We start from the raw sequence: 16,902 nt of genomic DNA, 5'->3' as shown, positions 1-16,902 counted from the left end.
CCATTCCTGCCTGAGGACTTCACTTCCACCAAATAGACTTTCACTCTGACCTCCCAGCATGTCTGGATCTCTACCACCTTGGTTGTTTCCCATAAATACTACCACAAAGCTGGAATCCTTCCCCATTCTTCTCCAGATACTCAATTTATATACTCAGCATTTATTTAAATTATGTGTGTGTGTTTGCATGAATTACTTTTTTTTTTTTTAAACTGAAGGCCTAGCATATATTAAGCAGTGTGTAAGATACAAAGTTATACCAGATCAGGTCACTACTAATCAGGGAATTTATAACTCATCTAAATCCTATCCATCCTTTGAGAGAATTTCTCCAGACCTGCCTGGCTCCTGAAATTCTATGGTATGTTCAGAAATGTCAGTAGTGGGAGCCTGGGTGGCTCAGTCGGTTAAGCGTCTGCCTTCTGCTCAGGTTGTGATCCCAGGGTCTGGGATCGAGTCTGACATCCAGCTCCCTGCTCAGCAGAGAGCCTGCTTCTCCCTCTCCCTCTGCCACTCCCCCTGCTTGTGATCGCTCTCTCTGTCAAATAAATAAATAAAATCTTAAAAAAAAAAAAAAGAAAAAAAAAAAAGAAATGTCAGTACCAATTACATGAAAGATTTAAACTGTTTCCAACAGGCCTCCTTTTTCTTGAAATGTTATTTGAAATATTTATTATTTTTCATCAGTTAAATAATTTTGAGCTCCTTCAGAATAGGGATCCCATTTCATGTTTCTCTAGTAGCAATAATTAAAATGTTTTCTATATTATAGATGCTATAGGTACTCAACAAATAATTAGCACAAACAAAAGAAATTAATGACCATATATATTCTATTTTATAAATATTGTAAGTAAAAATCTATATATTATAAATATATAGAATAATATATATTAGCATAATGAATCAGTGTTAAGATGTAGTGATTATATCTGCATTTTTAATTTCAAGAACCAATAATTTCTTTAATTAACGCATATATGTGTGTGTATATATGACAAAAGTTTATTTTCCTAATTAAGATTCCTTCAAAAATCCATTGTTACATAAATTATACCACCATAAAGTTGTGTGAAAAATCTGTTACTCCGCCATCAGATTTTCATAATGAAAAAAAAATCAATTTTTCATAAAGTAGAAACATCTCAGAATAAAGAATAAACTTTTAAATTGAATAAACATGACAAAAATCACTACAGCTTCTTAATTATGTTTATTTTGCCATTTATTTTTAAATTTTTTTATTTTGCCATTTAAATCATTTAAGTAAATGAAATTTGGAAGAAAGTAAATTTGGAAGAAAGTAAAAGCTAGAACAAAAAAGGTCATAGTATCATGGCTTGAGTGATTATTTCAATATTCTTTTTTTTTTTTTAGATTTTATTTATTTATTTGTCAGAGAGAGAGAGAGAGAGCACAAACGGGGGAGCGGCAGGCAGAGCAGGTAGAGGGAGAAGCAGACTCCCCGCTGAGCAAGGAGCCCAATGCGGGACTCGATCCCAGGACCCTGGGATCATGACCTGAGCTGAAGGCGGACGCTTAACAACTGAGCCACCCAGGCATCCCTATTTCAATATTCCTTGTAAAAATCCTTAGAGTAGGTCTCAATAAGCTCCAGTCAGACTCAGAGAAGTTAAATAACTTGCCCAATCAAGGTCCCTAAAATATAATACTTAAACCCAGGTATTCGTGACATCAAAGTCCCTGCTTTTTTTTTTCTTCTTTTTTTTTTCCCAAAGTAGGCTCCACTCCCGCATGGAGCCCAGCACAGGGCTTGAACTCACAACCCTCAGATCAAGACCTGAGCTGAGATCAAGAGTCAGAACTTAACCAACTGAGCCACCCAAGTGCTCCAGAGTCTCGGCTTTCTGTGCAGTGTCCCCTGGTACTACTCCTAGCAGAGCAGTACACAGAAACTTTGAGGAAGTGGTGGCATTTTAAATTGAGTCACCAGGGAGTGCTTGGTTTCTGAGGACAGATAGGGTCAAATATTCCTGTGTAAGGAAGAACTGTGCTAAGACATGCTGCAGGGAACATGGTGGTTGCTGTGGTAAGCATCCCCTCTTGGAACTGGAGATGCTCATTCCCCCAACAGCGGGCAGGTCGGTCGGTGATGGCTGTGGGGGATTTGCTATCAGAACCACCTCACCCACGGGCAGCTCACATAGATAACGACTTAATGCAGGATGAAGGCCTAACCGCCTTGCCTCAAGGTGGGGCAATTCTGAAGGGTCACCCAGCTCCAGAACTCTCTTATAACTTTATATCCTCCATATTCTGCCCAATCCTATTTCCTCTGCTCCTCGATAAACTTTCTACATGCAAGTTTCCATCTCAGGGTCTATTTCCCAGGAAAGTGGCCTAAGACAGTAAGAAATATAACAATAAACAAACACAGTATAGTATATAACAATGATCAGAGGGAGATCAAATTCTGTTTAGAGAAAACCTTGAATTCCATGCAAAGGAATCTGGACTTTATCCTGTGGAACACTGGTTTCCAGAGTGGCTACAAGAATACTAAGGGTACAGGAAGAAGATATTCATTCATTCAGTCATTTGCTTACTTATTTGAGAGAGAGAGAGAGAGAGAGAGAGAGAGAGCATGAGACAGCACGAGCAGGGTGAGGGGCAGAGGGAGAAGCAGGCTCTCAACTGAGCAGGGAGCCCGATGTGGGGCTCGATCCCAGGACTCCGGGACCAAGACCTGAGCCGAAGGCAGATGCTCAACTGACTGAGCCATCCAGGCGCCCCGAAGATATTTATTTACTACTACTCATATTTTTATAAATGTCTACTCTTCTCTGTTTTATGATACAGATAATATATTAGTAAAGTAGTACAAACACAGAGATAACTTTGGTATGTGCTCTAATTTTTTTAAATAGATGTGTGCAATCAAAAACTGAGGCCACCTATTGACATTGGGAACGTCAACAAAGTTTTGTTTTTGTTTTCTGAGTTTTTTTCGTGAATAAAGATATGCTCAATAAAAATTAGAATAGTGGTTCTCAACCTTCAACCCAGGAGAACCACCGGGGAATTACTAAACTATAACGATGACCAGGCCCCACCCCAAACCAATCATGTCATTCTCTGGGATGTGAACAAACATCAGTATTTTTTCTTTGCCCTTGATGCTTCTGAAAAGGACTTCAACTACCTTCGTGTTGACTTCAAACTTCCTAATTAAGTTTTTCTTTCTAGCTTATCTTTCAACTCAGGTGAAAGACCCAATGGGCAAGGCGTCCTCTGATGGGAACCAAAGCTACCACCTCAAGCAGTAAGAACTGCCCTGAGCCAGGACAACCCACATGGATTGACCCCAAGAAAGTGAGAGATTTGGCCTTTACTGCCTACCCGCACGTACCCACCCACCTTTGCCACACATTTTCCTTATAAACCTGGAAGTGTTACCAGCACTTCGGAGACAGTCTTTGAGATGCTAGTCTGCTGTCTTCCTGGTGTTGGCCTCACTGAAATAAATCCCTTTCTGGCTTCACCACCACTTGTTTCTCTGCCTTTGGATTTTGTCAGAGGCAAGTGATGGAACCAGGTCTGCCCAGAGCCAGGTACTCTTGCACCCCTGCGTCCCAGCTACAGTTCTAATGTTCTGGGGTTAAGAACCACTAAATCATACTTACAATCAAGTTTGATCTGAATTAGCCAATAAAACATTACAATTATAAATTCAAACTATTAAAGATCCTAAAAAGTAACCATCTAGTTACAGAGGAATACAAGCTAAAGATTTAAGAAATGCTTTCACCTTAAGTATAAGGTCTGTATTGGAAATAAACGTGGTTCTTCTCTCCACATTTTATGTTTACTTCCTTATCAAGCCTAGCAGTCCTGCGAGTGGAAAGAAATGAGTAACACAGCCATTAAGAGACCTTTCACGTTAAACCACTTTCTTATCTGCTAGAATATGAGTGAGCTCTCCGCCTCTCAGCTTGTTTTCCGAGTTTACACAATAATAAAGTACAACAATGACCCTCTTACTCTTCCTTACCAGCTGATTATTTAATACTGATTAGCTTTGAAATGCAAATAGCCCTATCAAATAGCAAGCTACTAGCCCTTGCCTGGGCTGAAGCTCTATTAGAGTGAAAGCCAAAACCATCTTATGCAAAGACAATATAGTCCAGCCAAAGGCTCCTGAGAGATCTCCAATTTTTTCAGGATTATATTCAGGATATGAAATTCTTTGTACTGACTAACAGATTATCTTTTCTCCTAAATGCATTAACCCTTTGCTGACCATTAGCTGAACTTTCAAAAGCAAACATAATGCTTTCAGTTTACATAAAAAATGACCGATCCCAGTACGAGAGAGAGTTTGTACAGAAGAATCTTATCTAGGCTATTACATTAGGACCACTACTTGTTTGTCTTAAACAGAGAGTAACAACTTTAAAGCTGCACTATACCTTTGAGATTACCTAATTCACCCTCTTCAGTTTACAGATAAGCACCAAGGTCTAGCATGCCTTTACCAGGTCGGTATTTGGGCGGGAGGAAACAGGGTTGGGTTGCTGCATGGTAAATTCCTGGTGGGGTAGAAATTGAGCTGGCATCGGCAGGCGGGTCTCAAACCAGCTGGAGTCCCCGGCCTGAAATGCAGGGCTCCAAAGGAAGAATGAGAGGCTGAGCAGGGCCTAGAACAGGATATCAAGACTAGGGCTGATTGCTCAAAGCAGCAGGAAGGGACGAGGCTGCTGTCAGGTCCCCCAGGCAGCACACAATGAGCCCTGGCTGTCCCCACCCCACCCTCCATAGAGTCAGGTGCTCAGGTCAGACTGGACATTCCTCTGGGGCCACTGATACCAAGAAACCAGATTAACATCTCAGTGGAACAGCTTAGAAATGACATAGGTTTGCAGTAGAAATGCAATGCCTGCCACACACTAGGGAAGCCCCATCCTGTTCCTTTCTCCTTAAAAATATCTATTACAGATATCTGCCTGGTGGTTGCCAGGGGCTGCGGGGAGGGGGGAATGGGGAGTTACTGTTTAATCGGTGCAGTTTCGGTTGGGAAAGATGAATAAGGTACAAACGGATGGTAGTAATGGTTGCATGACACGGTGATGGTACTTGCTGCCACCAAACTGTACACATAAAAATGGTTAAAATGGTAAATGTTATGTATATTTTACCACAATAAAAAAAAAAAACCTGCCATTAGTTCTTCACTCACCAACATCTGCTTTTGAATAAATTTCTCATTATTGTCTATTTAAATTAAAAAACCTCCAAGAAATTCAGGAATTCTATCTTTGAGGAAATCATTAGCAGACTGAAAACCACTTGATATAGACAGTGAAATCTCTGAGAAAATCTATTTTAATTATTGTGTTAGACGCAGTTGGTAAACAAAGAACTGTGAATTTCGGAGAGCTAAAGTTTTCTCACAATCCCAAATAAAAATATTAGTTCCTAACATTACTTCCCCACCCCAAAAAGATCTTTAAAAATAAGTAAATAAATAGCAAGGAACTGTCTCCTTGTAAGTATTTAAAACTTGCCAAAGAAAAGGGAGGGGCTGCTTTTTGTATTTGTTGCTGGCTGTCATTTAATTGTCATTTTACAGCCAAGCAAACTGAGGATTAGAGAGGTTAAGTTTTTTGCCCAAGGTCACACAGTTAGGAAGAACAAGGTCTAGACTCTAAAGCAATTAAACTTCAAATCTGCATTGTTAACAATTTGCTCTTCATATGCAAATATATTTCTTGCTTCAAGCTATGTAATAATGATATATATATATTTTTAAAGATTTTATTTATTTATTTGACAGAGACAGAGATAGCGAGAGCAGGAACACAAGCAGCGGGAGTGGGAGAGGGAGAGCAGGCTTCCCGCCGAGGAGGGAGCCTGATGTGGGACTCGATCCCAGGACCCTGGGATCATGACCTGAGCCGAAGGCAGACGCTTAACGGCTGAGCCACCCAGGCGCCCTATGTAATAATTATAAATAATGCGGTAGGGATGGGGGTAAGGCAACGACATTGAGTAATGCCCCAGACAACTGAAGTAAATTGCTTCTAAAAAGTGGGAGAGTCCTCATAAATCACTCCATCTGGAACTTGCCTCTAAAAGCAGGCCATCAAGAAAACCCTCCCACTACAGCAGTGGAAGCAAAGGGAAACCATTTGCAGAGAGCAAGAGAATCATACTATGTACACAGAGCTGATTGTAGCAAATAGAAACAAATATCTAGAACAATTAGCAGGTCTAGATGTAAACTCTGAGTGTTTCAGTTTGAACCTTGAACAGTTGTACACAGACTGAGGATTTATACAGTTTCTATTCCCTGCCCCTGGCCCCATTCCAGGAAGTTCCCAGCCTGGCATGAAACTGTATGATACAACCCAGGGGAAAGACTGGTATGAGAGTTTCAAAAGGATCAGCAGGTGGATCAGAGCCAGAACAAGAGAACAAGTAGAGAGCTGCTTATCTTACTTTCAGCTAAAGGTTTTTCCAACATCCTACTGAGAAAGTGTTGAGTCAACCTCTTTGTGATTATACATAGTCTAAGGAACTTCATTCTACACATTCTGTACACATATGTATTTACATTTAGGTGAGCCAGGCCTAAGGTAAAACTATGGGCAAAAGCAGCCATAAATTTGTATTTCCCCAGATCTGCTTTTATTCTTTGCAAAGTCCAGTTTTCTCATATCCTCCAGAATTGGTCTAAGGGGGATGAGAGACGGTTTTTCCATAAGCAACTTGGTCAAGCTCTTGGAACCATGTTTCTCCTCTCCTACGCCACCTCACTGCAGTTATTAGATAGGAGTCTGGTCACTTCCGATCTGCTGAATGGCAACCGTGATGCCGACGTTTGCTGAAGGTGCTGCCACGGCTGCTGAACACGCAGACAGGTGCCGCTGAGGGGCCAATATCTGGATGTAGAAGGCAACGTTTCCCCTTGTCTGGTCTATGAAGTCAGATGGCCTGGCTTCAAATGCAACTCTGCCATTCACTAGGTATATTAATATGAACGTGCGTTTGTGTATTTATCAAATGGGAATTTTAAGAGCCCTTACCTGATTGAATTGTGACATGGTGCATATAAAGCACTCAGTTAACATTACTGAGTGCTTATTGTAAATGGTCTTAATCTATTCAGGCTGCTATAACAGAACACCATAGATGGGGTGGCTTATAAACAACACAAAATTATGTCTCACAGTTCTTGGGGCTGTGCAGTCCAAGATCAAGGTGTTGGTAGATTCAATGTCTGGGAGAGCCTGCTTCCTGGCTCATAGATGGCCATTTTCTCTCTGTGTCCTCACAAGGGGGAAAGGGCAAGGGAGCTCTCTGGGGTCTCTTTTAGGAGGGCATTAATCCTATTTCATGAGAGGCTCTACTCTGATGATCTCATCTCCTCCAAAACGACCCACCTTCCAGTACCATCACATTGGGGTGTAGGATGTCAACAAATGAATTTTGAGAGGACATAAGCATTTGGTCTATAGCATGAGCTAAGCAATGTACTAATACTGTTTTTACTGATAAGAAGCAAGGGGAAGATGCATCTCTGTGCATTCCATATAGTAAATAGCTCTGCCCCTTTTTAACTTGATGATCTTGAAGAAGAGAACCCAAAAATGAAAGAAAAGTTTTATTCAAAGATCTGATTTAAGAAATATCCCTGAAATGAAACAAAAACTGAAACTGCAGAAAAAAATCACCCCCAAGAAAATCTGATATGGAACATTCAACTCCCAAACTAAAGAGCTTCAAAAATAAAGGTGTTTTTCCAGGCATCTAGGTTTTATAGGTAAGCTACTAGCAAGGGAAGGAATTTAGGCTGGTTTCTAACTTCTCTAATACTCAACACCAGAAGGAAAAGAGCAGTATTAGCCAGCTTCCAAGGTGATCTTTCATGATCCCCACGTCCTGGTGTGCAAACTCTTGTGTAGTCCGCTCCCTCACTTTAACAGGGTTGGACTGTGTGACCAACAGAATCCTGAAGAAGTAATGGTATGTCACTTCCAAGATTGGGTTATAATAAGGCACTGCAGCTTCCGTCCTGGTTGTACTCTCACCCTCTCTTGGGTAGCGCATTCTGGGGTAGGTCAGCTGCTATGCAAAGGTCAAGGCAATGAGGAAATGAAGTCTTTTGCCACCAGTCAGGGAGGAAGAGCCTCCCAAGAACAACCGTATGAGTGAGCCATCTTGGCAGCAGATCTTCTAGGCCCTGTCAGCCCTTGAGATGACTACAGTCCCAGCACACAGCTTGCACACGTTATCAGATCTGAGCCATAACCACACAGCTGAGCCACTCTCAGATTCCTGACCCTCAGAAACTGCATACCCTAACAAAGGTGTGTTGTAAATGGCTAAAATTTTGAGTGATTTGTTACACAGCCATAGATAATTAAAACAATCCTCAAAAAGAGAAATAAAGTGTGACCCCAGAATAATCTATTCAGAGAAGACAGTATTCAAGAATAAAGTAACAGAGGGGCACCTGGCTGGCATGGGCGATGGGCAGCGGGAGAGGGAGAAGCAGACTCCCAGCTGAGCAGGAAGCCTGATGCGGGGCTCAATCCCAGGACCCTGGGATCAAGACCTGAGCTGAGAGCAGATGCTTAACTGACTGAGCCACCCAGACGCCCCAAGAGGTAATATTTTCTGAAAGATTCCTCGTCGGTTAACAAAGGACATATGAAAAATATAACAAGGTTGAAGTTGTGTTTATTTCTTAAAATATTTACATTTTCACTGATAGCAGTTAACATCTTGCTAAGAAAAGATCAAGGACCTTAGCACTCCTGCAATTCCTCCCAATGTTGTTTATTTAGACTATTATTATTATAGTTACACATTTCATGATTTTTAACATTTATTTTCCAGTCTGTAGCAAAATTTCCATAGTGACTTAGTGTCATTTCTCCATTTTAACAGAGCCAGTATTCACTGTCATTTTCTTCACCAGTTTCTCATTTCTGAGCTCTTTGCTTCAGTCTCTTAATTGGCTAATTTTTCTTAACAAGTAGTTCTTTTAATGGGCCTTGTGTTGTCTAATGTTTCTGACTTTTGAAAATATCTGTTACTTTATTCCTTTTTAATTTTTTAAAAAGAATTTTAAGACTTCATTTTTCAGTAATCTCTACACCCAACGTGGGGCTCAAACTCACAACCCCGAGATCAAGAGTCGCATGCTCAAATCAATAAATAAAATCTTAAAAAAAAAAAGATTACCTCTTGTGTAGAGCTCTGTCCTGATGCCCAATTTCAATAATTCCTTTAGTTTCACTTTTCTTTTTTTATATTGCATATCTGAAGTAAATTGTGCTTAGAAACAGGACTTATATTATCTCTCTTCTTTCACTGAAAAACAGCATAAGTGAGGTTCACTACTGTGAACTTCTGGTTCAGGACAGACTTGCAGGGCCAACTTCTCCCAGCCCTACTTCCCCTTTTGACTTAGGGTCAAGCCAGAGTCTAGCTCCCACAGTCTCTTTTCAGGGGCCCCGCCGCATAACTGGCACTGGGCCTCGGATGGGACTACCTAGTCCAAATCTACGAATCTACCTGAAACCAAACCTCAGGTAGAAAACTTGGGGGTCAAGGATGGGGGCGATTTGTTTCCCTTTCCAGAAGACCTTTGGGCTCCTGATGTAAATGTTTTCCTTCAACTTCTCAGTTCAAGAGCCGGCTTTAAACTAAATGCCTCTTTTTACCTTTCTCCTATAGTCCATGCCTTCTAGGATGCACAAGGTATAAGGATCTGCTCAAAGATGGTCTTCCATCTTTATCTATACAAGGACAGAATGGCAACATCTTTTGCATAAGAAAAGAAAGGAACTATTCATGTAATCCCCCCTAGGGCATAAATTTGGCAGATTGTCCTACTAGACAAGTCAATAAAAGCTTAATATTTATATACTTGTAATTCAGTGGAATGCAGTGAAACACTTCAAACAGTGCTGAGAATTATCATAGTAATTTGATACGCTAGTATTCTAATACCTTTTATCTATTGGTGTTTCAGGAGAATGTGTATCTCTATTGCTTGTCAAGAGTATTACCTTGGTAGTTTATTAGTGGTAATTCTTGATTAATCCTGGTGTTACACGTTGAATGCTTGTCAAAATGTCACCACAGAAAGGCAACCATAATGTGTACATCTTTCATGAGGAGTATAAAATATCTTCATGCTTTAAAAAAAAAAAATTTATTATTATTATTTTTTAAGATTTTATTTATTCATTTGAGAGAGAGAGACAGAGAGAGCACAAGCAAGGGGAGAGGGAGAGGGAGAAACATACTCTGCTGAGCTGGGAGCCCGACATGGGGCTCGATCCCAGGACCTGGAAATCATGACCTGAGCTGAAGGCAGACGCTTAACCATCTGAGCCACCCAGGCACCCCATCTTCATGCTTTTAAGGAAGATAAAATGAGTCCATATTTTTATTTCTTTTATGTGCAGCTAGCACATGTAAAATGGACATTTTTACTGCTTAGGATATAGACTCTAAATCACACTATTGAAAACTTTAAAATTAAAAAAAAAGTTAAAATTATTTTTATTACCTATATTTATTTTTTCTGACTAGAAAATTAATATTCACTACAGAAAACTTGAAAAATACAGAAAAACACAAAGAGAAAACTAATCACCCATACTTCTTCAGCCAGATTTAAACCTGTTCACATTTAGGGCGCCTAGGTGGCTCAGTCATTAAGGGTCTGCCTTCAGCTCAGGTCATGATCCCAGAGTCCTGGGATCAAGCCCCGCATCGGGCTCCCTGCTCCGCGGGAAGCCTGTTTCTCCCTCTCCCACTCCCCCTGCTTGTGTTCCTTCTCTCGCTATGTCTCTCTCTGTCAAATAAATAAATAAAATCTTAAAATATATATATATAAATAAACCTCTTCACATTTTTTTTAAGTTTATTTATTTTTTTAGTAATTTCTATACCCATCATGGAGCTTGAACTCATGACCCCAAGATCAAGAGTTACAGGCTCTTCCAACTGAGCCAGCCAGGTGCCCCAAACCTGTTCACATTTTAATGTAAGATCTATCAGCATTTTTTTGACACATATATGCGTATATCATTTATTTCAAAAACTGCATTCTTTGCATACCTTTAATTTTATAATTTGATGTCTTCACTTACCATACTGCAATTTTTTTCATGTTATTCAGTATTCTTTTGTGATGTTTTTTAATGGTTGGAGAAGCTATACTCTGTTTAACCAAACTCCTATTTCAGATATTTTAAGTTATTTCTTGTGTTTTACCATTATTTACTTCAAGCAATTTCTAGAAGTAGAATTTTTGGGTAAGAGTGTCTATACATGTTGCAGGCTCATGATACCTACTGCAAATTGCACACAGCCACTATCCCCTCCCCTCCCCCATAGTCACACTAAACTTCACTTATACACTCACTAGAAATGCATGCAAAGGCCTGTTTCCAGCACCTTTTCTCATGGGGTGTTATGTTTTTCAGTAGGGCCAATTTCTTTAATTACTAGAGAAGGATATTTTTTTTCTCATATATTGCATTGCCTCCTGTGTACTTTATAACTAATTCAAATTCCTTAATGATTTTTTTTTTACTTTGAAAAAAAATGTTAAGGTAATTATCCTTGTCATATATTTGCAAACATTTTCCCAGTTTATCATTTTCCCCTTTAATTTTTGTTTGACATTTTTTTGACATACAGATGTTTTAAATTATTTATGTTGTCAACCTTATCAATCATTTCCCTTATGTTTTCTTCCTTTGGCTTTATGTAATTACACAGGAGTGTTCACTCAGTGAAAATTCATCCAGCACACTTATGATTTGCATACTTTTTCTGTATGTATATTTCAATAAAATTTACCAAAGATAATTCAAAAGTAAAGATCTTTGAATTGAATTACATTTCTAGCCTCTAAATATGTATATGTACACACACACACACACACACATACACATATATTCTTTTGGTTATGTTATTCATTTTTTAATCCATTTGGGTATGTTGTTATAAGGTGAACTAAATGTATTTTTCCAAACTGTCAACTGGTTTTTAGCAAAATAATTTTCCTTTGACTATGGATAGATTAATACCTTTTCCCCCCCTGAACCTCAGCATTAACATTTGCAAAATGAGTAAGACGGATTGATCTCTTGGCTTCTCTCTGTGTCTACCTATGATGAAGTTACATAAATGTTAAATAATAATCAATAGTGATTTAAAACCATAAGAGGGAGAAACACTGAATCTAAATATACCAACCAGGCACTTCATCTAACAAGTCCAGACAGACGTGAATAACCATCTATTAATGGCAATTGTGTTCATACAAGCAAAGTTCAACATATTAAAAAAAAAAAAAAAAAAAAAGATGAAAATGAAGGTAGAAAAGCTGTTTCTTCCAGACTTGTAAATAGTCCAGAGAAGAAATTACCAGAAGCAGCAAATCTAGCCACATCAGCAGCTGAGTACCTTCTTCTACCTTCTGTAATGGGAGATCCATTTGGCCCCATGGTTCCTGCACATCCATATATCCCTGCATCACCTCCTGATATTAATTTTGGAAGCTTTGCAGGCATTGGCCTAGTTAGGTACAGGCTCAAAATTGAATTACCATTTTCATGTTCATAGAAGTCAATTAGCATTCGCCCTTGAGCTCTTCAGGAATTGACACATTCAGTGAGTAAATTTTGGTACTGAAGCTTTTTTTTTTAAGGTTTTAATCCCCCAAACTGGACCTAATCAGGTTTAGCATAGGAACCAACAGAAGGTAATTCTATTCATTATTACTGAAGCACTATTCTTTCTAATGTTTCTCATGGTCTCCTCATTGGAGAAGCATATGTTGCCATCACCTAGCCCAGTACCTGTGTACTAGAAACTTTAGCTCCTGCTGTCACTGTCATGACCACCTACTGCCAACTAGAGTAGTAAATTCATGGAGGCACCTATGTTTCCTCATGATTATGAGGACCACCTCACACCAGAGTAACCTGAGGTACTCTCTTAATTCTTTGGTCTTTAGAACACACGGATTCATGAAATCGGTATATATCCCCTTTGACCCAACACCCAAGTGCTCCTGGAATTCTGGATACCAATGTTCATTAAAGGCTCATAAGAGCTATTAACATTATTGACAAGACAACCCATGTTCATTGCTAAAGGCAGGGGTCAGTAATGAATTGTACTTTGTATTTACTATTGGGAACAGACTGCCATTAACAACTATTTGTTTTCTGTCTCTTTAATCTCAGGACATTTGCCTGGGGGAACCTGGGTGGCTCAGTTGGTTAAGTGCCAACTCTTGATTGCAGTTCAGGTCATGATCTCAGGGTCATGAGATTGAGCCCCATGTCAGGCTCCATGCTCAGCAAGGAGTCGGCTTAAGATTCTCTCCCTTCCCTCTGTCACTCCCCCTGCTCACATTCACTCTCTCTCTCTCAAACAAATTTAAAAAAATTCTAGCATGCCTGGTTTGTACGTCTGCTGGTATCTCATTTTGAGTAAGGGAAGTCAGGAGTGAAAAAATGAAAACTGCCTTCCACATCAATACCGATCATTCAAACACAGTCATGCCATTTTGACTGTGTTACACTCCAGAGATCTTATAATCAAATTTTATTTTCTACTAAGTCAAGGCCTGATTCACTCCAAGGCTAAATCTACTCCAGGAGCACAGAAACCTCTCTTATTCCCTAATTTGTCCCTGATAACTATAATAGTATCTATCACACATTCACTGGAAAAAAAGAGATTCAAAAAATCTATCAATTTTTTGAATAGGTAATACATTCATAAAGTATTCAACTTTCAGAAGACATAAAAGGATATACAGTAAAAACTTAGTTTTCCTCCTGTGTTCTCTTAGCCACCCAAATATCCTCCTCAGAAGCAATAACTATTATTAGTTTTTTCCTTTATCTTTCCAGAAATAATAATCATATGCATACACATACATATTTCACACAAATGGTGGTATACGCTAGATACAGTTTTACATCTTGCTTTCTTCAGTTAACAAAATATCCTTGATACAGTTATTTCATGAAGAAAGATATATTAATATTTCATAAAAAGCTATCTCAATGACAGACATTTTGGTTTTCTTACCTAATCAATAGAAGTTAGTTATAACTGTTTCTGCCTTCCAATGAGAATTTTGTAAATTATAAAGGATTTTTAAGAAAAGAAGACTGATTTTCCAAGAAGAAGGTAATACAAATTAATCCAGAAATTAAAATGTCTTCCTGGATTAGAGTGTATGCTATAATTTAAAATTCTTCCAGAATGCCCAAGGTTTTAGATAGATTTAATTAGAGTCCTTTCAAAGACTCAAGAACATATAGAAAAGGTCTCCTTCCCTCTAAAACTGTGAGTGCTAAAAGCCACACGTAGAAAGCGCCTACCAAAATTAAAGAAGCAGACCCAAAGGAGCTGACTCATGCTGTGGTCATTTGAACCTCTGGATTCAGTTATGGGTCATAACTAAGGAGAGGCAAGTGAGGCACTCATCTCAGGAGCAAAATTAAAGGGATGTAAAAAAAAAAACACAAAAAAACTGCCATCAAAAAAAAAAGTATTTTAAACCACACTTTTTAAAAATCAAAATTAATGTAAAAACATCCATGATTGAAAAAAAATATTGACTTTTAAAATAAAAACAGGATCCTACTGTGCACTTGCATGACCTACCTCACTTGTCCCCTTTTAATCCCAACTCTGAGATATCTTGGTTATTCTATAAATTCTTTTTTTTTCACCCAGGTTAATTTTAGGCCTGTCATTTCCAACTGAACGAGTTCTATCTACTACACCACTTCACAACGTTATCATAGCATTGCATGATTTAATGCATGTATAGCACTTAGCAAGTACTTGATACACATTTAAATGTTGGTTGTTTAGGCTGTTATTATTCTCACTGAAATGTCACCTCCACTCCCCTACAACCTTGAAATACTCCAAACTCCCACACAAATTTTGCAGATATCTTCAAAATTACAAAAACAGTCCTGTCTACATGAGTCCTGGGGAACAACCCCAGGTGTTGGGCTCTGAATCTACCACAACATGGGTTCCCAGGTCAAGCTGCCCACTAGCTGCTCCCAGCAGATGACCAAGTATGGCAAGGAAACAAAGGCAGGCTCATTCCTCACTAGTGACGTTGGCTTGAGAACTCCCCATTGGCCTTGCTGAAACTTTTAGAACTGCTCTGCATTCTAAGCCTCTTCTCACCCTCCTTAGCTTCCCTCCCTCTCTCCTTCACAGGTATTAGAAGGGTGTTGTGGCCTGAGGCTCTCTCAGTCTCCTCTATTCCCTCTCTCTCCATTTTCCCTAAAAGGCATTTTCCCCAAGAAATTTCATGCATATCTAATCCTGTCTTAACATCTGTTTCTTGAAGGACAAACTAACACAGGTCACAATCATCTTTTCATTCTTGTGTGCACATTTCTCCCTAAATGACTCAGACCATGCAGAACGATCAGACCTGTTAAAAAATACAGACACATACAGATACACAGACACAGACACACACACAGACACACACAGACACACACAGACACACACACACACAGAACCAAAGACCAAAATTTGTTGGTCACCAAGTCGGTGTTAGAGACTTGGCAGTATGACTTAGGGGAAGCTGGGCTGTGGTGAAAATCACCAGGAAAATCACCAGGTACAAGCACTGGCAGATAAGCAAGAAGCTGAATCATGGACAATAGTTCCTCCTCTTCTCCCCCCTCCCCACCTTTTTTTGGGGCCATCATTTATTTATTTAAATTAGTTAAGAAATGGGAATGATCCCAGTACTTTCTCGCTTCATTTTCTGAAACACCTATATTCTTGCCACCCCAAAACTGGAGTTTCTGGCACAAAAACCATACTTCCCACTCCCCACTATTCATTCCCAGTTATTCAGGCACCACAGGGGAACCATGTGGATCAAAGGTGTTGCCGCCACTTACTCTCTTTTATATCAAGAGGTCCTCTTGGAAAACAAAGGAAAAGAATTCTTAGGCCTTTATGAGTTGTTTTATGGTATCTACACTGACCAGCTTCTCTTTAAGAGAAAGGCTCTATCTCGGCAACAGACCAGACCGCTGCCTGTCTTGCCCCACAACATGGGCCAGAACCCAAGACTTTCACACTACATCCCCACCAGTGGGTTACCAGGCATTTTTAAAGACATAACCCAGTCATAACAGATATCCAGTGACTCCTAATCCACCACAATGAGAGAAAGTATGCAGGTCACAACATACAAGGTCTATGCCATGCCAGAAATCTCAGTAAGCCAGAACCAGTATGCCAAAAAGCCTCCTTCTGAAAGTGGAGCAGGCATGGGGGACTATCCTTACTGGTTTTATGATATTGCCTTTGTCCCAAGGTCATGATGACATCATAGCAATTATGGCTACTGTTTCAATACTGGTTAATTTTCCTAGGTACTGGGAATCTCTTTCCCACAACCATCAACACTACTGTGCTAGAAACTGATAACAGTTACTGCTTCTGGAGGAACTCTAGATGACTGGCAGGCCATAAGGAAAAAAAAAATATTTTTATATCCTTTACTAAAACTGAAACCATACAATCTCATTACCCACTCAACAAACAAAATGTAAAATAAAATAGACTGTTTTGAATTTTAGATGGCCTTACCAGAAAATTGGATCAAGGTTCATAATTCACCCAATTAGGGCAGATACTTATCTTAGTCTGTTCAAGCTGCTATAACAAAAATACCATAGATTGGATGGCTTAAACAACAAACATTTCTCACAGTTCTGGAGACTGGAAAGTCCAAGATCCAGGCACTGGCAAATTCAGTTTCTGGTGAGGACCTGCTTCATGGATAGCCTTCTTCCCACTGTGTACTCACATGGTGGAAGACACTAAGGAACTCTAGGG

At 39.5% G+C, this 16,902-nt stretch overlaps 1 long non-coding RNA gene across 2 annotated transcripts in view; it reads right to left on the bottom strand.

The window, feature by feature from the left end:
* The window catches only part of LOC118535358 (uncharacterized), a 44,094-nt gene that overhangs the window by 11,956 nt on the left and 15,236 nt on the right, over positions 1–16,902 (bottom strand). For both annotated transcript variants that reach the window (XR_013442204.1, XR_013442209.1), the window contains exons 3-4: positions 10,041–10,169; positions 9,211–9,339 (exon numbers count right to left, since the gene is read on the bottom strand). This is a non-coding gene — a long non-coding RNA (uncharacterized LOC118535358). The remainder of the gene's footprint in view (positions 1–9,210; positions 9,340–10,040; positions 10,170–16,902) is intronic.

This window comes from Halichoerus grypus, chromosome 1 (genome assembly GCF_964656455.1).
Source record: "Halichoerus grypus chromosome 1, mHalGry1.hap1.1, whole genome shotgun sequence".
Lineage (NCBI taxonomy): Eukaryota > Metazoa > Chordata > Mammalia > Carnivora > Phocidae > Halichoerus > Halichoerus grypus.
Note: the sequence above shows the minus strand (reverse complement) of the source record. Positions and strands in the feature narration are given on the sequence as shown.